At 40.1% G+C, this 24955-nt stretch overlaps 1 protein-coding gene across 1 annotated transcript in view; it reads left to right on the top strand.

The window, feature by feature from the left end:
• LOC126069639 (protein BHLHb9-like) overlaps positions 1-24955 on the top strand; it is a 241386-nt gene that overhangs the window by 171140 nt on the left and 45291 nt on the right. The gene's annotated exons all lie outside the window — the stretch shown is intronic.

Raw genomic sequence — 24955 nt, forward strand, 5'->3', positions numbered from 1 at the left:
GGCAAGAGCACTCCCCAAACCACCTTGCCAGGGCCACACGAGCAAGATGGAGTCTTCACAGGAAGTCTTTTCCCTGAGGGCATAGAGAGTAGAGCCCTGTGGGCCAAAGGAGACTTAACTTCCTGTTCCTACTGCCCCGAGTTTGCTACCAGCCTCACACCCAGGGAGTCATTCCCAACTGAGCTATCCTCCTACCCTCCGCTGAGGTGGTTAACTAGGGTCGGGAGGCCTGAGAGCCAGATATCATAGCTGCAAACTCAGGGAACTGAGGGTAGGCTGTGCACGAATATCTGTGTCTGTTACTTTACATCGTGTTCTTTCATTCTGAAAACCCAAGGAACTCTGAGGGCCTGCTGCGTGCCAAGCTCTGCACTTGCTTTGTTACATATATTTTGTTCATGTATTCCTCACAAGGGCACCGTGAATGCAGAATCACCAGCACTCTGCGGTTGTTGAGGCTTAGTGAAGTGCAGGAGCTTCTTTGCAGTTGTTCAGATGCTACGTGGGAAAACAGAGAGTGGAACTGAGCTCCATGGGATCGGGATGACCCCCTCCTACACAGCTTTAATAAAGTCTTGCTGCACTAGATAGGGTTTCTTCGCATTAAGGCAAAGTAACAGAAAGACCTGAAAATAGCAGGAAATAACTGCAGCGATCCCAGAGAGAACATATGAAAAAACAGACCTGGAATCTATAAAGGAAATAACGGACTTTGGTTTATCTTTGGAATGAGATTGGGGCAGGCGGTGGATGGGCAGAAGGAATGTCTTTTTTAAAAAAAAAAAAAAAGTATTTAGTTTTAGTGTAGATAGAGTCCCCCTAGTGGTTGGAGCCAGAATTGTAGCTCTGAAAGTGAGGCCGTAAGACTTTGTGAGGAGGCAGTGCCTGGGTGCCTCCACATCAGCCAAAACTTTCTTGAACTTTCCATTCCCTGGAAGCAATCTCTATTCTCTGAGAGAAGTCCAGCCCCTGAGTGAGGAGAAAATAAATTTGCTTATGAAAGTGTGTACACATTTAGGCTGAGGACATTATAAGAAATACACACACATACACAGATAAATGGTCAAGTCAAAAGTTATATTTAAAAAAATAATAAAACCCTGTATTGTGAACATTTCTCTAAACCAGTATATACACGTGAACATTTTTATAAATTTTATTAGATATTTTCGTTTCTCTCAACAAATTTGCTTAATTAGAAAATACTAAACCCTAAAAGGAAACCCTGGTTAAGAGTTATGTCTGCTAACCAAAAGGATGGCAGTTAAAATCCACCAGGCACTCCTTGGAAACTCTATGGGGCAGTCCTACTGTGTCCTACAGGATTGCTATGAGTCCGAATCGACTCGACAGTAATGGTTTTTTTTTTTTTTTTGAAACACTAAAAACGCTACTTGGAGAATAATTCTGCATCTCCAATCTATAAGATCCTTTCACTGTGACCCACAGATATTAACTGCAAATAGATTGGTGCACACTTTGCATATATATTTCTCTTTGTTGTTGTGGAGCATCTGGGGTCTGAAATGAACCAGGGAAGGGAAGCTGATATTTCCACAGGATGCAGTCGGTGTGTAGAATGGGACTTACTGTCCACCACACACTTGACATCAGAGGTGGGTGATCTCAGCCTCCCTGCCCTGGTTTTGCACAGTTGCTGACGTGAGCAGGAGCCCTGAGAGGACTCTGACAGAGCACCAGGCCTCCAGGCCTAAGGAGAGGGATTTCATCTCCACCATCATCTTCATCACCAAGAGGGCTGGGTGTTTGAGTGTCCTGGGGGCATGGAATAGGAACCAGGGGGATTTAAACTAGGTGTGTGGTCCTGGAAAAAACATTTAACTATGTTACAAATTTAACTAGAAAAATAAAAGGGAAGTCACAAAAGACCTTGTCTATCACAAACCAAAATGTGACATATGAAGAAATGTGAATAATTGGAAAAATATTTGGAACACAGTGTTTAGGCAAATTCTTGGTATATAAGCAAATCTCATTACATAAAAGAATATTGTTCAAAGTGTATACTGAAATAATTCAGAAGAGAATTGCATACTACAGTTGAAAATATTAATGTACAAAAATCAGGGGAGGTGGGGCCAAGATGGCAGACTAGGTAGACGCTATCTCGGATCCCTCTTGCAACAAAGACTCGGAAAAACAAGTGAATCGATCAAGTACATAACAATCTACGAACCCTGAACAACAAACACAGATTTAGAGACAGAAAACGAACAAATATGGGGAAGCAGCGATTGTTTTCAGAACCTGGAGCCAGTGTCCCAGTCAGGTAACCTTTGGTGCCTGATTTAGGGCAGAGCCCAGGGGAGCTGACGGAGCAAACAAGGGGCCCAGCCCTACCCCCCTGAACTCACCCTGGGAGGGGGCCCAGCTGGTTCACGCGGGCGGCGTGGCGACGCAGCCGGTGGGAGAAGTCCCCAGGAGACAGTGACTGGTCTGGGAGCTGGGAGAGCAGCGTCCCAGCCAGGGAACCATGCCACTGGGATTTTGGCTGGGCGCTGGCACGGCACAAGCACGGAGAGCTGCTCCACTCCCCTGAACTAACCCCGGGAGGTGGCCCAGCCAATTCGCGGGAGCGGCGCGGTGACGCGGCTGGCGGGACAAGAAGTCCCCGGGAGGCAGCGACTGATTTTGGAGCCGGGAGTAAAGCGTCCCAGCAGGGGAACCTTGACACTAGGATTTGGACTGTCAGGGGGTGGCTTTAGAGGGCCAGACCCCCGGGGGCAATCTCCACACAGCCAGCACACATAGGCGACACGCCCCGCAGGAATCTCAGATATAATAGTCATTCCAAGCAAGACAAGCAACTCTGACTATATTCTGAGGAGCTACTCTCCTATCTCTCTGATCCCTCCCCCACCCTCCCCAGGCGGCTTCGTTAACATTGGAATTGCCTGAGCCAGAGGGAGAAGGGCTCCGGCTCCGCTGCGGCTTTGCTTCCCCCCCCCCTTTTTTTTTTCTTTTGGTCTTTTCCTAACCCACTCTTTCGGCCTGAGAGAAGGAACAACAACAACAACAACAAAAAAAAAAAACCCAGGGACCAAAAATCCACCCCTAATTGGACTAAAAACACAGAACCAGCTACAGCCAAGCATATATGATCCAAATCTCAGACTTTCATCCTTACAGGGAACAAGGTGGCGGTTATAATCCAAAGGCAATTCTGATAGGGATCTGACTGCATTTTTTTAGCGGATTTTCTGGAAAAACTAGTTTCCCAGTGATGGCTCGGAGACAGCAGTCCATATCAAACCACATAAAGAAGCAGACCATGACAGCTCCTACAACCCCCCAAACAAAAGAATCAAAATCGTTCCCAAATGAAGATACAATCCTGGAATTATCAGATACAGAATATAAAAAACTAATTTACAGAATGCTTCAAGACATCAGAAACGAAATAAGGCAAACTGCAGAAAAAGCCAAGGAACACACCGATAAAACTGTTGAAGAACTCAAAAAGATTATTCAAGAACATAGTGGAAAAATTAGTAAGTTGCAAGAATCCATAGAGAGACAGCATGTAGAAATCCAAAAGATTAACAATAAAATTACAGAATTAGACAACGCAATAGGAAGTCAGAGGAGCAGACTCGAGCAATTAGAATGCAGACTGGGACATCTGGAGGACCAGGGAATTAACACCAACATAGCTGAAAAAAAATCAGATAAAAGAATTAAAAAAATGAAGAAACCCTGAGAATCATGTGGGACTCTATCAAGAAGGATAACTTGCGTGTGATTGGAGTCCCAGAACGGGGGGGAGGACAGAAAACACAGAGAAAATAGTTGAAGAACTCCTGACACAAAACTTCTCTGACATCATGAAAGACGAAAGAATATCTGTCCAAGATGCTCATTGAACCCCATTTAAGATTGATCCAAAAAGAAAAACACCAAGACATATTATCATCAAACTCACCAAAACCAAAGATAAAGAGAAAATTTTAAAAGCAGCCAGGGAGAAAAGAAAGGTTTCCTTCAAGGGAGAATCAATAAGAATAAGTTCAGACTACTCAGCAGAAACCATGCAGGCAAGAAGGGAATGGGACGACATATACAGAGCACTGAAGGAGAAAAACTGCCAGCCAAGGATCATATATCCAGCAAAACTCTCTCTGAAATATGAAGGCGAAATTAAGATATTTACAGATAAACACAAGTTTAGAGAATTTGCAAAAACCAAACCAAAGCTACAAGAAATACTAAAGGATATTGTTTGGTCAGAAAACCAATAATATCAGATATCAGCACAACACAAGGTAACAAAACAGAACATCCTGATATCAACTCAAACAGGGAAATCACAAAAACAAATTAAGATTAATTAAAAAAAAAAAGCTCAAAACCGGGAATCATTGAAGTCCATATGTAAAAGATCACAATAATCAAAAAGAGGGACTAAACACAGGAGGCATAGAACTGCCATATGGAGAGTGATACAAGGCGATATAGAACAATACAAGTTAGGTTTTTACTTAGAAAAATAGGGGTAAATAATAAGGTAACCACAAAGAGGTATAACAACTCCATAACTCAAGATAAAAGCCAAGAAAAACGGAACGACTCAACAAACATAAAGTCAAACACTACGAAAATGAGGATCTCACAATTTACTAAGAAAAATCTCTCAGCACAAAAAAGTATGTGGAAAAATGAAATTGTCAACAACACACATAAAAAGGCATCAAAATGACAACACTAAACACTTATTTATCTATAATTATGCTGAATGTAAATGGACTAAATGCACCAATAAAGAGACAGAGAGTCTCGGACTGGATAAAGAAACACGATCCGTCTATATGCTGCCTCCAAGAGACACACCTTAGACTTAGAGACACAAACAAACTCAAACTCAAAGGATGGAAAAATATATATCAAGCAAACAACAATCAAAAAAGAGCAGGAGTAGCAATATTTCTGACAAAATAGACTTTAAAGTTAAATCCACCACAAAGGATAAAGAAGGCCACTACATAATGATTAAAGGGACAGTTGACCAGGAAGATATAACCATATTAAATATTTATGCACCCAGTGACAGGGCTGCAAGATACATAAACAAACTTTAACAGAACTGAAAAGAGAGATAGACACCTCCACAATTATAGTAGGAGACTTCAACACACCACTTTCGGTGAAAGACAGAACATCCAGAAAGAAGCTCAATAGAGACATGGAAGACCTAATTGCTACAATCAACCAACTTGACCTCATAGACTTATACGGAACACTCCACCCAACAGCTGGAAAGTATACATTTTTTTCTAGTGCACGTGGAACATTCTCTAGAAAAATCACATATTAGGGCATAAAACAAACCTTTGCAGAATCCAAAACATCGAAATATTACAAAGCATCTTCTCAGACCACAAGGCCATAAAAGTGGAAATCAATAACAGAAAAATCAGGGAAAAGAAATCAAATACTTGGATACTGAACAATACCCTGCTCAAAAAAGACTGGGTTATAGAAGACATTAAGGAGGGAATAACGAAATTCATAGAATGCAACGAGAATGAAAACACTTCCTATCAAAACTTCTGGGACACAGCAAAAGCAGTGCTCAGAGGTCAATTTATATCGATAAATGAACACATACATAAAGAAGAAAGAGCCAAAATCAGAGAACTGTCCCTTCAACTTGAACAAATAGAAAGTGAGCAACGAAAGAATCCATCAGGCACCAGAAGAAAACAAATAATAAAAAGTAGAGCTGAACTAAATGAATTAGAGAACAGAAAAACAATTGAAAGAATTAACAAAGCCAAAAGCTGATTCTTTGAAAAAAATAACAAAATTGATAAACCATTGGCCAGGCTGACTAAAGAAATACAGGAAAGGAAACAAATAACCTGAAGAAGAAACGATATGGGCCATATCACAACAGACCCAACTGAAATTAAAAGAATCACATCAGATTATTATGAAAAACTGTACTCTAACAAATTTGCAAACCTAGAAGAAATGGATGAATTCCTAGAAAAACACTACCTACCTAAACTAACACAATCAGAAGTAGAACAACTAAATAGCCTCATAACAAAAAAAGAGATTGAAAAGGTAATCAAAAAACTCCCAACAAAAAAAAGCCCTGGCCCGGACGGCTTCACTGCAGAGTTCTACCAAACTTTCAGAGAAGAGTTAACACCGCTACTACTAAAGGTATTTCAAAGCATAGAAAATGACGGAATACTACCTAACTCATTCTATGAAGCCACCATATTCCTGATACCAAAACAAAGTCCAACACCCATTCATGATAAAAACTCTCAGCAAAAGAGGAATTGAAGAAAAATTCCTCAACATAATAAAGGGCATCTATACAAAGCCAACAGCCAACATCATTCTAAATGGAGAGAGCCTGAAAGCACTTCCCTTGAGAACGGGAACCAGACAAGGATGCTCTTTATCACTGCTCTTATTCAACATTGTGCTAGAGGTCCTGGCCAGAGCAATTAGGCTAGACAAAGAAATAAAGGGCATCCCGATAGGCAAGGAAGAAGTAAAATTATGTCTATTTGCAGATGACATGATCTTATACACAGAAAACCCTAAGGAATCCTCCAGAAAACTACTGAAACTAATAGAAGAGTCCAGCAGAGTCTCAGGTTACAAGACAAACATACAAAAATCACTTGGATTCCTCTACATCAACAAAAAGAACATCGAAGAGGAAATCACCAAATCAATACCATTCACAGTAGCCCCCAAGAAGATAAAATACTTAGGAATAAATCTTACCAAAGATGTAAAAGACCTACACAAAGAAAACTACAATGTACTAGTGCAAGAAACTAAAAGGGACCTACATAAGTGGAAAAATATACCTTGCTCATGGATAGGAAGACTTAACCTAGTAAAAATGTCTATTCTACCAGAAGCCACCTATACATACAATGCACTTCCGATCCAAATTCCAATGACATTTTTTAAAGTGATGGAGAAACAAATCACCAACTTCATATGGAAGGGAAAGAAGCCCCAGATAAGTAAAGCATTACTGAAAAAGAAGAAGAAAGTGGGAGGCCTCACTCTACCTGATTTTAGAACCTATTATACAGCCACAGTAGTCAAAACAGCCTGGTACTGGTACAACAACAGGCACATAGACCAATGGAACAGAATTGAGAACCCAGATATAAATCCATCCACATATGAGCAGCTGATATTTGACAAAGGCCCAGGGTCAGTTAATTGGGGAAAAGATAGTCTTTTTAACAAATGGTGCTGGCATAACTGGACACCCATTTGCAGAAAAATGAAACAGGACCTATACCTCACACCATGCACAAAAACTAACTCCAAGTGGATCAAAGACCTAAACATAAAGACTAAAACGATAAAGATCATGGAAGAAAAAATAGGGACAACCCTAGGAGCCCTAATACAAGGCATAAACAGAATACAAAACATTACTAAAAATGATGAAGAGAAACCAGATAACTGGGAACTCCTAAAAATCAAACACCTATGCTCATCTAAAGACTTCACTAAAAGAGTAAAAAGACCACCTACAGATTGGGAAAAAGTTTTCAGCTATAACATCTCTGACTAGCGCCTGATCTCTAAAATCTATTTGATTCTGTTAAAACTCAACCACAAAAAGACAAACAACCCAATCAAGAAGTGGGCAAAGGATATGAACAGACACTTCACTAAAGAAGATATTCAGGCAGTTAACAGATACATGAGAAAATGCCCTCAATCATTAGCCATTAGAGAAATGCAAATTAAAACTACGATGAGATTCCATCTCACTCCAACGAGGCTGGCATTAATCCAAAAAACACAAAATTATAAATGTTGGAGAGGCTGTGGGGAGATTGGAACTCTTATACACTGCTGGTGGGAATGTAAAATGGTACAACCACTTTGGAAATCTATCTGGCGTTTTCTTAAAAAGTTAGAAATAGAACTACCATACAACCCAGAAATCCCACTTCTGGGAATATACCCTAGAGAAATAAGAGCCTTTACACAAACAGATATATGCACACCCATGTTTATTGCAGCACTGTTTACAATAGCAAAAAGATGGAAGCAACCAAGGTGTCTGTCCATCAATAGATGAATGGTTAAATAAATTATGGTACATTCACACAATGGAATACTACGCATCAATAAAGAACAATGACGAATCTGTGAAACATTTCATAACATGGCGGAATCTGGAAGGCATTATGCTGAGTGAAATTAGTCAGATGCAAAAGGGCAAATATTGTATAAGACCACTATTATAAGATCGTGAAAAGTAGTATAAACTGAAAAGAACACATTCTTTTGCGGCTACGAGAGGGGGGAGGGAGGGAGGGTGGGAGAAGGTTATTTACTGATTAGTTAGGAGATAAGAACTACTTAAGGTGAAGGGAAGGACAATACTCAATACAGGGAAGGTCAGCTCAACTGGACTGGACCAAAAGGAAAGAAGTTTCTGGGATAAACTGAATGCTTCGAAGGTCAGCGGAGCAAGGGCGGGGATTTGGGGAGTATGGCTTAAGGGGACTTCTAAGTTAATTGGCAAAATAAATTCTATTAAGAAAACATTCTGCATCCCACTTTGAAGTGTGGCATCTGGGGTCTTAAATGCTAACAAGCAGCCATCTAAGATGCATCAATTGGTCTCAACCCACCTGGATCAAAGGAGAATGAAGAACACCAAGGTCACACGATAACTATGAGCCCGAGACAGAAAGGGCCACATGAACCAGAGACTTACATCATAAGAACTAGATGGTGCCCAGCCACAACCGATGACTGCCCTGACAGGGAGCACAACAGAGAACCCCTGAGGGAGCAGGAGAACAGTGGGATGCAGACCCTAAATTCTCATAAAAAGACCAGACTTAATGGTCTGACTCAGACTAGAAGAATCCCGGCGGTCATGGTCCCCAAAACTACTGTTGGCCCAGGACAAGAACCATTCCCGAAGACAACTCATCAGACGTGGAAGGGACTGGACAGTGGGTTGGAGAGAGATGCTGATGAAGAGTGAGCTACTTGTATCAGGTGGACACTTGAGACTGTGTTGGCATCTCCTGTCTGGAGGGGAGTTGGGAGGGTAGAGAGGGTTAGAAACTGGCAAAATCGTCACAAAAGGAGAGACTGGAGGGAGGGAGCGGGCTGACTCATTAGGGGGAGAGTAAATGGGAGTATATAAAAATAGTAAGGTTTATATAGGCTTATGTGTGACAGACTGACTTGATTTGTAAACTTTCATTTAAAGCACAATAAAAATTATTAAAAAAAAACCTTATGAATAGCAGCAGAACATTGTCTGGTATAGTGTTGGTAGTTGAGCCCCCCAGGTTGGAGGACACTCAAAGTACGACTGGGGAAGGGCTGCCTCCTCAAGGTAAAGTCGACCTTAATGATGTGGATGGAGTCAAGCTTTCGGGACCTTCATTTGCTGAGGTGACAAGACTCAAAATGAGAAGAAAGAGCTACAAACATCCAGTAATAATTAGAACATGGAATGCACAAAATATGAATCTTAGAAAATTAGAAATCATCAAAAATGAAATGGAACACATAAGCATCAATATCCTCGGCATTAGGTAGCTGAAATAGAAGGGTATTGGCCATTTTGAATGGGACAATAATATGGTCTACTATGGTTGGAATGACAAATTGACGAGAGATGGTGTAGCATTCATCTTCAAAATGAGCATTCCAAGATCAATCCTGAAGTACAATGCTGTTAGTGATAGGATAATATACATATGACTACAAGGACCACCAGGTAATACAACTATCAAACAAATTTACACAACAACCATTAATGCCAAAGATGAGGAAATTGAGGATTTTTTTTCAACCAACTTCTGCAGTCTGAAATTGATCAAACATGCAGTCTGGATGTATTGATAATTACTAGTGATTGTTGGAAACAAAGAAGTATCAGTAGTTGGAAAATATGGACTTTGTGATAGAAATGATGCCAGAGATCGCATGATAGAATTTTGCAAGAGCAACGACTTCTTCATTGCAAAAGCTTTTTTTCAACAACATAAACGGTGACTATACATGTGGACTTCACCAAATGGAATACACAGGAATCAAATCGAACATCTGTGGAAAGAGATGATGGAAAAGCTCAATATCACCAGTCAGAACAAGGCCAGGGGCTGACTGTGCAACAGACCATCAATTGCTCATATGCCAGCTCAAGTTGAAGGTAGAGAAAATCAGAATAAGTCTATGATAGCTTAAGTATGACTTTGAGTATATCCCACCTGAATTTAGAGACCATCTCAAGAATAGATTTGACACATCGAACACTAGTGGCCGAAGACCAGACGAGTTGTGGAATGACATCAAGGACATCATCCATGAAGAAAGCAAGAGGTCATTGAAAAGACGGGAAAGAAAGAAAAGACCAAGGTGGACGTCAGAGGAGACTCTGAAACTTGCTCTCTAATGTCGAGCAGCTAAAGCAAAAGGAAGAATTGATGAAGTCAAAGAACTGAACAGAAGATTTCCAAGGGCGTCTCCAGAAGACAAAGTAAATTATTAAAATGACATGTGCAAAGAGCTGGAGATGGAAAACCAAAAGGGAAGAACACGCTAGACGTTTCTCAAGCTGAAAGAACTGAAGAAAAAATTGAAGCCTCAAGTTGCAATAGTGAAGGATTCTATGGGGAAAATATTAAACAGTGCAGGAAGCATCAAAAGAAGATGGAAGGAATACACAGAGTCATTATACCAAAAAGAATTTGTCGATGTTTAACCATTTCAAGAGGTGGCATATGATCAGGAACCGATGGTACTGAAGGAAGAAGTCCAAGCTGCTCTGAAGGCATTGGCAAAAAACAAGGCTCCAGGAATTGATGGAATATCAATTGAGCTGTTTCAACAAACAGATGCAGCGCTTGAGGCGCTCACTAGTCTATGCTAAGAAATATGGAAGACAGCTTCCTGGCCAACTGACTGGAAGAGATCCATATTTATGCCTATTCCCAAGAAAGGTGATCGAACTGAATGTGGAAATTATAGAACAATATCATTAATATCATACGCAAGCAAAATTTTGCTGAAGATCATTCAAAAACGGCTGTAGTAGTATATCGACCGGGAACTGCCAGAAATTCAGGCCAGTTTTAGAAGAGGACATGGTACCAGGGATGTCACTGCTGATGTCAGATGGATCCTGGCTGAAAGCAGAGAATACCAGAAGGATGTTTACCTGTGTTTTATTGACTATGCTAAGGCATTAGACTGTGTGGATCATAACAAACTATGGATAACACTGTGAAGAATGGGAATTCCAGAACACTTGATTGTGCTCATGAGGAACCTTTACATAGATCAAGAGGCAGCTCTTCCGACAGAACAAGGGGATACTGAGTGGTTTTAAGTCAGGAAAGGTGTGCGTCAGGGTTGTATTCTTTCACCATACCTATTCAATCTGTATGGTGAGCAAATAATACGAGGAGCAGGACTATATGAAGAAGAACGGGGCATCAGAATTGGAGGAAGACTCATTAACAGCCTGCATTATGCAGACGACACAACCTTGCTTGCTGAAAGTGAAGAGGACTTGAAGCACTTACTAATGAACCTCAAAGACCACAGCCTTCAGTATGGATTGCACCTCAACATAAAGAAAACAAAAATCCTCACAACTGGACCAGTGAGCAACCTCATGATAAACGGAGAAAAGATTGAAGTTGTCAAGGATTTCATTTTACTTGGATCCGCAATCAACAGCCATGGAAGCAGCAGTCAAGAAATCAAAAGACACATTGCATTGGGTAAATCTGCTGCAAAGGACCTCTTCAAAGTGTTGAAGAGCAAAGATGTCATCTTGAAGACTAAGGTGCCCCTGACGCAAGTCATGGTATTTTCAATCGCATCATTTGCATGTGAAAGCTGGACAATGAATAAGGAAGACTGAAGAAGAGTTGACGCCTTTGAATTATGATGTTGGTGAAGAATATTGAATGTACCATGGACTGCCAAAAGAACAAACAAATCTGTCTTAGAAGTACAACCAGAATGCTCCTTAGAGGTAAGGATGGCGAGACTGCGTCTTACATACTTTGGACATGTTGTCAGGAGGGATCAGTCCCTGGAGAAGGACATCATGCTTGGCAGAGTACAGGGTCAGCGGAAGAGAGGAAGACCCTCAACGAGGTGGACTGACACAGTGGCTGCAACAATGAGCTCAAGCATAACAATGATTGTAAGGATGGCGCAGGACCGGGCAGTGTTTCGTTTAGTTGTGCATAGAGTCGCTATGAGTCGGAACCAAATTGACAGCACCTAACAACAATAACAACAACATGGGCAAAAAACTGAACCATGCAGGAAGCATCAACAGAAGATGGAAGGAATACACAGAGTCACTGTACCAAAAAGAACTGGTCAACATTCGGCTATTTCAGGAAGTAGCGTATGATCAAGAACCAATGGTATTGAAGGAAGAAGTCCAAGCAGCACTGAAGGCATTAGCAACAAACAAGGATCCAGGCACTGACAGAATACAAATAGAGATGTTTCAACAAATGGACATAGCACTGAAAACGCACTTTGTCTCACATACTTTGGACATGTTATCAAGAAGAGCCAGTCCCTAGAGAAGGACATTATGTTTGGTAAAGTAGAGGAACAGCGAAAAAGAGGAAGACCCTCAACTAGATGGACTGACACAGTGGCTGCAGCAATGGGCTCAAACATAGCAATGACTGTGAGGATGGTGCAGGGCCGGGCAGTGTTTCGTTCTGTTGTACACAGGGCCGCTGTGAGTCAAAACCAACTCAATGGCACCTAACAACAACAACATATTTTTATTATTATTTTCACAGTCAATTATGTTTAAAGAGATTTAAATAATAAGAAAAAAATCATATAAATATATTAAATATATATGTATCCTTGTCATAACCATTTCCAGTGCTCTTTGTTCCTTTCTGTAGGGGTATATTTGTCTAATATTTTCCTTCTGCCTGAAGGAATTTCTTTAACATTTCTTGTAGCGTGGGTCTGTCAGTGCTGCATTTGTTCAGCTTTTGTATGTCTGAATAAGTAATTATTTCACCTTCTGTTTTGAAAGATATTTTCAGTGGATGTAGAATTCTAGGTTGACAGTTATTTTTTAAGTACTTAAAAGATTTTGCTCCACTGTCATCTCACATTATTTCTGATGTGAAAGCTACTGCCATCCCCTTGGCCCAGGAGTCACAGAATCTAAAGGAGGATCCAGGAGAAGGTAGAGCGGTCCAAACCCAGCTGCCATCTCACACAAGTGAGAACCAGCAGAAATGTGGCAATGTGTGTGAGTTACAAAACGACTGCTGCTTCACTAATATCCTCCAAGTTACCCACAAGAATCTCTCTTGTGGGCCACCCTAACTGGAAACATAAGGGAAAAGGAATTCTGGGAAATGTATTTGAGCCTAAAAAAGTTGGTTCATTAAAATCCACCACGTGGAGTGAGATGGTTCCGATTGTGTGCCAACTTGGCTGGGCCATGATTCTCAGTGTTTTGGCAGTTGTATAATGTTGCGATCACTTCCCTGTTGAAATTTGATATGTGATCACCCCCATGATGGAATATGCTGAGTGGCACTGGTGGGGTTGGGCCTGTGGCGGCTCATTGCTCCATCAGCCTTCATCTCTCCATCCTCTGCAGCCTACTTCCTTCCTGCTCGCCTTGCCAAGGCTTTTGGTTTGTTCTGGATCCTGTAGCTGCCTCTTGTTTGTCTGACCTCCGGTTCGTGAAGCTTGAGCTAGCAGCTTACCTGCTGCTCTTGGGTTCACCAGCCCCCACAGCTACATGAACCAGGAGAAGCCCTATCACGATCCATGGACTTGGGACACTGCAGCGTCTACAGTCGCGTGAGCTGTTTCCTTGATACATATTTATATGCTTACTGGTTTTGCTTCTCTAGAGAACCCAGCCTAAGACGGAGTATGTTATAATTTATGACATTTTGGTAAATGAAATATGTCCCCTATCTCTACTCACTGGCACTTATTCATACCAAGGAAAATTTACCTTTTGTTTTATATTTACCTTGTATACAGCAACCTTGACAAACTTCTTACTTCTATTAGTGATTATTGGTGTCTCTTGGATTTTGTAGGTATATACTCAAAATCTTTTGAATCCTTTTTTCCCATTTTTATTATGGTAATTTTTTCTTCTAGTGTATCAGAATCTCAAGGAATATATGGAATAATAATTGTAATAGCATTCCCATATAATTCCTGATCATCTTGGAAATGTTTTCAGTGTTTCACTCTTTGCAATGATATTTGCTGTTAATTTTTGGTAATTAGTCTTTAAGTAAATGGTTCCCACTCTTCCTTTACCTTGTTTTTTTTTTATTAGAAATAGATACTGGATTATATTTAAGTCTTTAAACGGTATTATTAATGTAATCTTATGATATTCTCCTCCAATTAATTTTTAAATGATATTTTGTGTTTTAGGTGAAAGTTTACATAGCAAATTAGGTTCCCAATTAACAATATTTTTACAAATTGTTCCGTGACATTGGTTACAATTTTCACAATGTGTCAGCCTTCTCATTATTTCCATTTGGTTTGTTCTGTTTCCCTTCCCTTTCTTGCCTTCTCATCTTTGCTTTTGTGTAAATGTTGACTGTTCTCATATAGTTGATTGTTTAAGGGAGCACGTAACTCAAAGGTGATACTATTTTGTAAACTAATCTATTATTTGGCTGAAAGGTGACTTCCAGAAATAGCTTCAGTTTTGGGGGTTCCTCTAGTTTCTACCGGTCCACTAGTTCTGGCCTTTTTTAGGAATTTGAATTTTGTTTTACATCTTTCTCCTATTCTGTTTGGGACTTTCTTTTGTGTCCTGGGTCAGAACTGTCAGTAGTGGTAGCTGGGCACCATCCAGTTCTTCTGGTCTCGGGTTAGAAGAGGCTGTGGTTCATGTGGGCTATTAGTCCTTTGGACTAGTTTCTTCTTTGAGCCTTTGATTTCCTTCATTGTCTTTTGCTCCATACAAGTAGAGAGCAATAGTTGTATCTTCGATGGCCACTCACAACTTTTAAGACCCCAAACACTGCTCACCAAACTAGTATGTAGAACATTACCTTTATGAACTATGTTATGCCAATTGACTAAGTTGTCCCCTGAGACTATGGTCCTAAGCATTTCAACCCAGTAAACCAATCCTGTAGGTTGTTTGGGTATGTCTATGAAGTGTCTTTAACTGTGCCCACTATGTGCTTTGTTACATATACGGATATATATGCAGCACACACAAACATGTATATACATATGCCTAGAGATACACCTATACATGCACGTGCATGTACTCACATATGCCTTCCTATACACATATATGCATCTGTATCTCCCTATGTAACCACACACATATTTTTTGGTTGTTTCTGTTGTTCCAAAATTGTATATATTTTAGCATTTACTGAAGTTGTTCCTTTTTCCTGTGTACTTTTTTTTTCTTAATAGATTTTATTATGCCAATTAACTTAGATGTCCCCTGAAGTCATGGTCCCTAAACCCCCGCCCCTGCTACGCTGGCCTTCGAAGCATTCAGTTTATTCAGGAAACTTCTTTGCTTTTGGTTTAGTCCAGTTGTGCTGACCTCCCCTGTGTTGTGTGTTGTCTCTCCCATCACCTGAAGTAGTTCTTATCTACTATCTAATTAGTGAATACCCCTCTTGCTCTCTCCCTCCCTCCCCCCTCTCGTAACCATCAAAGAATATTTTTTCTCTGTTTAAACTTTTTCTTGAGTTCTTATAATAGTGGTCTTATACAATATTTGTCCTTTTGCAACTGACTGATTTCACTCAGCATAATGCCTTCCAGATTCCCCCATGTTATGAAATGTTTCACAGATTCATCACTGTTCTTTATCTATGCTTAGGATTCCATTGTGTGAATATACCATAATTTACTTAACCATTCATCTGTTGATGGGCACCATGGTGGCTTCCATCTTTTTGCTATTGTAAACTGTGCTGCAATGAACATGGGTGTGCATATATCTGTTCGTGTAAAGGCTCTTATTTCTCTAGGATATATTCTGAGGAGTGGGATTGCTGGATCATATGGTAGCTCTATTTCTAGCTTTTTAAGGAAGCGCCAACTCGATTTCCAAAGTGGTTGTACCGTTTTACATTCCCACCAGCAGTGTATAAGTGTTCCAGTCTCTCCACAGCCTCTCCAACATTTATTGTTTTATGTTTTTTGGATTAATGCCAACCTTGTTGGAGTGAGATGAAATCTCATTGTAGTTTTGATTTCCATTTCTCTAATGGCTAATGATCATGAACATTTCCTCATGTATCTTGTTAGCTAACTGAATGTCTTTTTTAGTGAAGTGTCTGTTCATGCCTTTTGTTCATTTTTTAATTGGATTGTTTGTCTTTTTGCAGTTGAGTTTTTGCAGCATCATGTAGGTTTTAGAGATCAGGGGCTGATCGGAAATGTCATAGCTAAAAATGTTTTCCCAGTCTATAGGTAATCTTTTTACTCTTTTGGTGAAGTCTTTGGAGGAGCATAGGTATTTGATTTTTAGGAACTCCTAGGTATCTAGTTTTTCTTCTGCATTTTTAGTAATGTTTTGTATACTGCTTATGCCATGCATTAGGGCTCCTAGCATTGTCCCTATTTTTTCTTCCATGATCATTATTGTTTTAGATTTTATATTTAGGTCTTTGACCCATTTTGAGCTTGTTTTTGTGCATGGTGCGAGGTATAGGTCTTGTTTCATTTTTTTTTGCAGATGGATATCCAGTTAAGCCAGCGCCATCTGTTAAAAAGACTGTCTTTCCCCCATTTAACTGTTTTGGGGCCTTTGTCACATATCAGCTGATCATATGTGGATGGATTTATGTATGGATTCTCAATTCTGTTCCATTGGTCTATGTATCTGTTATTGAACCAGTACCAGGCTGTTTTGACTACTGTGGCTGTATAAAAGGTTCTAAAATCAGGTAGAGTGAGGCTTCAAACTTTGTTCTTCTTTTTCAGTAATGTTTTACTTATCCGGAGCCTCTTTCACTTCCATATGAAGTTGGTGATTTGTTTCTCCATCTCATTAAAGAATGTCCTTGGGATTTGGATCGGAATTGCATTAAATGTATAGATCGCTTTTGGTAGAATAGCTATTTTTATGATGTTAAGTCTTCCTATCCATGAGCTAGGTATGTTTTTCCACTTATATAGGTCTTTTTTGGTTTCTTGCGGAAGTGTATTGTAGTTTTCTTTGTATAAGTCCCTGTGTATTTTCTAATGTCTTTATTTACTTTGGCCAAGTTGTGCTTATGTCACCAATATTTGGTATTGCCTTTCCATCACCAAGAATAACAAGTATCTATCTAGAGAGTGATTCGTCCTCCGTCTCTCTCCCATCCCTGGTAATCATCAAAGAATTTTGCTTTCTGATTTAATGGGACCCTACAATATTTGTCTTTTTATGGTTGACTTATTCTATTCAACATAATGTCCTACAGATTCACCCATCTTATTAGATGCTTCCAGAGTCTTCATTATTCTTTATAGCTGTGTAACATTCTATTGTATGTATGTGCCACAATACTTTTATCCATTCCTCAGTTGATGGCCTTTAATTTTTGATTACTTATGTTGATATATTCATTTCTATTGAACCACCGTTGTATTCCCTGAATATATATGACAAGATAATAATTGACTGTACTTTCGATTTTGTGCGGTTTGGAATATTTTGGGCAGCAAATAACAGAGTCTAGCTAAAAATAGTCTCAATCATAAAAACATTGAGTTATTCAGTGCCACTGAAAGTCTGGAGTAGGTGGTTCTTCTGGTCTCATGGCAAAGGAGGCAATTTTCATTGAGACAATCAGCCACACATTCCATTTCCTCCTATTCCTGACTCTCCTTCTTCCTCTGTTGCTCTAGGCAAATAGAGATCAATTACCATACCTTGGATGGCTGCTTGAAAGCTTTTAAGACTCCAGGTACTACACAGTGAACTAGAGGTAGAACAGAAGCCAAATGTGCTGATTTTTTTTTTTTTACAACATAGGATATGAATGAACTTTAAAATCTGCTGAAAGGCACCAGTGGGCAAAGCTTCCTGGCCTTAATCAATACTGGGGCTCAACTTACAGTAATGACTGGGAATCCAACTAAATTTGAACAAAGCATCTTCTATAATCCTAGGGGAGTTCCTAAGCATAAAACAGAGGACAAATGGTTATGTGTTACCTTAACTAACAGAAAAATTGCCTTGCCCAAGCTCCCCATGATCATAGCATCCATTGCTCTAAAATATCCCATACTGAGAATTATGCTCTGGCATAATGAGCAATAAATTAAAATTCAATTAAGTCTTTGTCACTCACAAATTGACTTTAAAAAATGGGACCATATGAGCCCAAGAGACAGAAAGGACCACATAAACCAGAGACTACGTCAGCCTGAGACCAGAAGAACTACATGGTGCTTGGCTACAAGCGATGACTATCTTGACAGGAAACCCCTGAGTGCGTAGGAGAGCAGTGGGATGCAGACCCCAAATTCTCGTAAAAAGACCAGACTTAATGGTCTGACTAAGACTAGAAGGACCCCGGAGGTTATGATCCCCAGACTTTCTGTTAGCCCAAGACAGGAACCATTCCCAAAGGCAACTCTTCAGACAGGGATTGGACTGTACTACGGGATAGAAAATAATACTGGTCAAGAGTGAGCTTCTTGAATCAAGTAGATACATGAGACTATGTTGGCATCTCCTGTCTGGAGGTGAGATGAGAGGGCATAGGGGGTCAGAAGCTGGCTGAATGGACATGAAAAGAGAGAGTGGAGGGAAGGACAATGTGGTCTTATTAAGGTGGAGAGCAATTAGGATTATACAGCAAGCTGTATATAAGTTTTTGTACGACAAACTGACTCGATTTGTAAACTTTCACTTAAAGCACAATAAAAAAATTTTTAAAAAATGGGACCACATGGACCTTCACCCAGTTAAAGTTGTTAATATGGCCTAATGTAAATTAAAACAGGGTCTCCAAGGACTGAAACCCACTACATAAGACCTATATAGAGAAGGTGTGACTATCACCACACTTCTCCATTTAACAGCCCAGTTTGGCCTGGTCTTAAACTTAGAGAGAATGAATGACCCCTCATGGTGGATTACTACAACGTCGAAGTTATGAACCACCCATTAAGGCCCCCATACCTAATACTGAAATTACTGACTCCATCTAGTCAGCTATTGGTAAATACTCTGCTCTTATATATTTGACTATATATATATGCTGTTCAGTGTCTACTTCAATAGCCCATCAGTCAGGAAAGAAAGAAAAGACCAAAATGGATGTCAGACTAGACTCTGAAACTTGCTGTTGAATGTCGAGTAGCTAAAGTGAAAGGAAGAAATGATGAAGTAAAAGAGTAGAAGATTTCAAAGGGCGGCTCGAGAAGACAGAGTAAAGTACTATAATGACATGTGCGAAGACCTGAAGTTAAAAAACCAAAAGGGAAGACAATGCCCTGCATTTCTCAAGCTGAGAGAACTGAAGAAAAAATTCAAGCCTCGAGTTGCAATAGTGAAGGATTCTATGGGGAAAGTATTAAACGACCCAGGAAGCATCAGAAGAAGATGGAAAGAATACGCAGAGTCGCTGTACCAAAAACAATTGGTCAATATTCAAGCATTTCAGGAGGTACCATATAAGCAGGAAACGATGGTACAGAAGGAAGAAGTCCAAGCTTCACTGAAGGCATTGGTGAAAAACAAGGTTCCAGGAATTGATGGAATACCAATTGAGATGTTTCAACAAATGGAGGCAACACTGGAAGTGCTCACTCTGTCTATGCCAAGAAACTTGGAAGTCAGCTACCTACCTGGCCAAATGAAGAGATCCATATTTATGCCTATTCCCAAGAAATGTGATCCCACAAATGCAGAAATTATCAAACAGTATCATTAATATCACACACAAGCAAAATTTTGCTGAAGATCATTCAAAAATGGCTGAAGCAGTATATCAACAGGGAACTGCCAGAAATATGAGCCAGATTCAGAAAAGGATGTGGAACCAGGGATATCATTGCTGATGTCTGATGGATCCTGGCTGAAAGCAGAGAAAACCAGAGAGATGTTTACCTGTGTTTCAGTGACTCTACAAAGGCATATGACTGTATGGATCATAATAAATTATGGATAACATTGCGAAGAATGGAAGTTCCAGAACACTTAATTGTGCTCATGAGAAACCTGTGCATAGATCAAGAGACAGTCGCTGACAGAAAACAAGGGGATACTACGTGGTTTAAAATCAGGAAAGGTGCATGTCAGGGTTGTATCCTTTCACCAAATCTACTCATTCTACAGGCTGAGCAAATAATCTGTGAAGGTGGCCTATATGAAGAGGAATGGCACATCAGGATTGGAGGAAGACTCATTAACAACCTGTGTCATGCAGATGACACAACCTTGCTGCTGAAAGTGAAGAGGACTTGAAGCACTTACTGATGAAAATCAAAGACCACAGGATTCAGTATGGATTACACCTCAACATAAAGAAAACAAAAATTCTCGTAACTGGACCAATAAGCAGCATTGTGATAAATGGGGAAAAGATTGACATTGTCAAGGGTTGCATTGCATTGGGCAAATCTGCTACAAAAGGCCTCTTTAAAGTGTTGAAAAGCAATGATGTCACCTTGAAGACTAAGGGACACCTGCTCTAAGCCATGGTATTTTCAATCGCCTCTTGTGTATGTGAAAGCTGGACGATGAATAAAGAAGACCAAGAAAGAATTGATGCCTTTGAATTGTGGTATTGCAGAAGAATATTGAATACACCATGGGCTGCCAAAAGAATGAAGAAATCCGTCTTGGAAGAAGTACAACCAGAATGCGCCATTGAAGGAAGGACAGAGAGACTGTGTCTTACGTACTTTGGACAGGTTGTCAGGAGGGATCAGTCCCTGGAGATGGACTTCATGCTTGGTAAAGTAGAGGGTCAGTGAAAAACAGGAAGACCCTCAATAAGATAGATTGACACAGTGGCTGCAACAAAGGACTTAAGAATAACAACGATTATAAGGATGGCGCAGGACAGGGCGGTGTTTCTTTTGTTGTACATAGGTCGCTATGAGTCAGAATTGACTTGGTGGCACCAAACAACAACAATAACAACTTCAGTCACAATTTGCCTTCCCCTCCTAAGGAACATGGTATACTTTTATCTGGCTACCATGGGGTATCTCAACAGTCTTGCACACAATCTTTTCAGGCAAGATCTTAACTACATCCAACTTCCTCAGGAGTACGGGTATGACATTATATTGATGGCATCCTCCTCTGAGGATATTTATTTGACACATTCATTCAGGACATACACATACTCACAAAGAAACTCACAAAATATGGAGGAGTCATTGCCTCACTCATAGTGCAAGGCCCCACTACCTCTGTTAAATTCCTGAAAATGATTTGGTAAACTGAGGACAACTCCATTCCTGAAACTGTGAAGAAACAGCAATTGAGGAGGCAGAGCCAAGATGGTGGACTAGTAAAACACATCAAGCCATCCTGCCACAAGAAAACCCAAGAAACCAAGTAAAACAGATATAGATGTCAATCCTGGAAACCTGAACCTTCGATGAAGGGATAAAGTATTAGATCGGAAGTCACTGAGAAGAAGAAACTGGAAGAAAATGGCAAAGGAATAGAAACACAGAGTGGAGGTTCCCACCGAAACCATATGACTTGGCATGGCCATCTTGGAGTAAAGCCAACAACCCTACATGCAGAAAGCCACCTCCATGGAATTCCTAATACGAGACAGAGCTGAGCCACTGGTCCTGCACACCTGGACAAAGTGGCGAGAACTATTGAGCCCACAGATGAGCAAGCAACAAACATGCCCAGCCCACCTGCCCAGACATGACAAAACTAATCAAAAAAGCAGGACAAAACAAACAAACCAACAATCAATAAAGAAAATAATACCTGAATGTCTTGAAGACAGCAGACAATATCAAAACATGCAAAAAAAAAAAAAAAAACAAGGACAAGACGGCTCCAGTAAGTGACAAAAGTAAAGCACCAGTTGACCTTCCGGCAGGAGAAAAGGCACTGAAACTACCTGATAGGGAATTCAAGAGTCTAATATTCAAGCCTCTCCAAGAGATTAGGAAAGAGATCAAGGAAATTGCAGACAAAATCATGGAAAACACAGAAAAACAAAAACATAGGCAAAATCAAGGAAAACATAGAAAAAGCAACAGAAAAATTCAGGAAAATAATACAGGAACAAAATATCAAAATAAACAATTAGAAATCATACAAGAACAGCAATTAGAAATCCAGAAGATAAACAACAAAATTTCTGAAATGGAATAGAAGGTTTTAGGAGCAAATTGGAAGCAATGGAAGTCAGAATCAGTGAAATTGAAGACAATTCCATGAACGCCAATTTGCTTGAGGAAAAATCAAAGAAAATAAAGAAGGAAAATAAAGAAAACCTCAGAACTGTGTGGAATCCAATCAAAAGCAAAAATTTGTGTATGATCAGAGTTCCAGAATAGGGGAAGAAAATGGAAAGCAGAGAGAGGATCATTGAAGATTTTCTGACAGAAAACATCCCTAATACCATGAAAGATGAAAAGCTGACCATCCATGAAGCTCAACGAACCCCAGATTGGGTAGACCCCAAAAGAAAGTCACCAAGATATATCATAATCACACTTGCCAAAATGAAAGAGAAAGAATCCTGAGAGCAGTCCGAGAAAAACGAAAAGTCACATACAAAGGGGAAACAATAAGACTGAGCTCTGATTACTGGTCAGGAATCACACAGGCAAGAAGGCAACGGGATGATCTATATAAAACCTTGAAAGGAAAAAATTGCCAACCAAGAGTAATACATTCTGCAAAACTCTCGCTCAAAATGATGGCAAAACTAGGACATTTCCAGATAAACAGAAATTAAGGGAATTTGTAAAAAACAAACCAAAAGAATTATTAAAGGCAGTCTTTTCGTTAGAGAACCCACAATATCAGACAAAAACCTGAATCTAGGACACAGGCCAATATCAGCCAAATACCGACCTAGGTGATGAACTCTCAAGGATAAAACAAAACTAAAAGATTCAAAACAGGGAACTGGAGACGTCCATCTGCAATGACCGCAATGTCAGAGCAATAAAAGGGGGAATATACTGTGTAGGTATGGAACTTTCAAATAGAGAGGAAGTCAAGGCAATATCAAGGAATAAAAGACTGGTTCAAACTTAGGAAGATAAAGGTGAATTTCAAGGTAACCACAAAGAAAGTTAACAAAACTACTCATCAAAATAAAGAAGAAAAACAAAAAGTCTCAGTAAACACAAAATCTACAATAATGAAAGAACTGAAAAGAAATTTCACAAACAAAAGGAACTCAGCACAGGAGAGTAAGAGGAACAAAGAAAACGTCAGCACAACAAAAAAATCACTATAAAATGACAGCAATAAACTCACACCTATCGATAATCACACTGAATGTAAATAGCTTCAATGCACCCAGAAGGAGACAGAGAGTGACAGAATGGATTAGAAACACATGACTCATTGTCATGGATTGAATTATGTCCCCCCCCCAAAATATGCCAATTTTGTTGGGCTGTGATTCCCAGTATTTGGTGGTCGTCCTCCATTTTGTGATTGTAATGCTATGTTAAAGAGGATTAGGGTGGGATTGTAACACCACCCTTACCCAGATCACATCCCTGGTCCAATGTAAAGGGAATTTCCCGGGGGTATGGCCTGCACCACCTTTTATCTCTCAAGAGATAAAAGGAAAGGGAAGCAAGCAGAGAATGGGGACCTCATACCATCAAGAAAGCAGCCCCAGGAGCAGAGTGTGTCCTTTGGACCCAGGGTCCCTGCACCTGAGAAGCTCCTTGACCAGGGGAAGATTGAGGACAAAGACCTTTCTCCAAAGCCCACAGAGAGAGAAAGCCTTCCCCTGTAGCCAAAGCAAAAACCAAACCCAGTGCCGTCAAGTCGATTCCGACTCGTAGCAACCCTAGAGGACAGAGTAGAACTGCCCCATAGTTTCCAAAGAGCTCCTGGTGTATTCGAACTGCCGAGCCTTTGGTTTGCAGCCTTGGCACTTAACCACTACACCACCAGGGTTTCCCGCCTGTAGCCAGCACCCTGAATTTGGACTTGTAACCTACTGGACTGTGAGAGAATACATTTCTCTTTGCTAAAGCCATCTATTTGTGGCATTTCTGTTATAGCAGCACTAGATAACTAAGACATTTGGTATTATACTATAATGGCTACAAAAAATGATCTGGAGAGATTTTCCTATGTTTCTATGGCTGAAATAGTATACATTAGTCTATCTACCTGTTCTGAAAGGTTAAATAGAAATTAGAATGAAATTTATTTTGTGTTTTTAAGGACTGCCTATACTCTAACTATACTTCTAAAAGTTGGAGTGCCCCAGGGCTCAGTCCTCTGTTTTCTATTCATCTCTATATGACCCTCTTTCCCTAAAGCATCTCATTGAGGCCCATGGTTGTTAAATATTACTAATTCACTGCTGATTTCCAAATTTATATTTTTAACCCAATTTCTCCCCTGTGCTCTAGACCTGTATATCCCAGAAGGCCTATTTGTTACCTCCACCCTGGTCTCTAAGAGACAACACAAACCACACCTCTGAAATAGTATGCTTGCCTTTTTTGTTTTCTTTTCTTTACCCAGTCTTCTACATCTCAGAAATGGCACCACTACAAACCCACTCGATCAAACCTAGAAACTAGGAGTCAGCCTTTTCTCCTTTCTTTCCTTCAATATTCACTCCCTCCGTCCAAACTACCTGTAGTATCTTTCAATTTTACTCTAAAAATATATTCTCAACCTCTCTCCTTGCATCAGTCTCCACTAACATCATTTAGGTTCCTTGATTTGAAGGTTTAGGGTTATGATTTCATGGGA

Source organism: Elephas maximus, chromosome X (assembly GCF_024166365.1).
Source record: "Elephas maximus indicus isolate mEleMax1 chromosome X, mEleMax1 primary haplotype, whole genome shotgun sequence".
In the NCBI taxonomy this organism is placed as follows: domain Eukaryota; kingdom Metazoa; phylum Chordata; class Mammalia; order Proboscidea; family Elephantidae; genus Elephas; species Elephas maximus.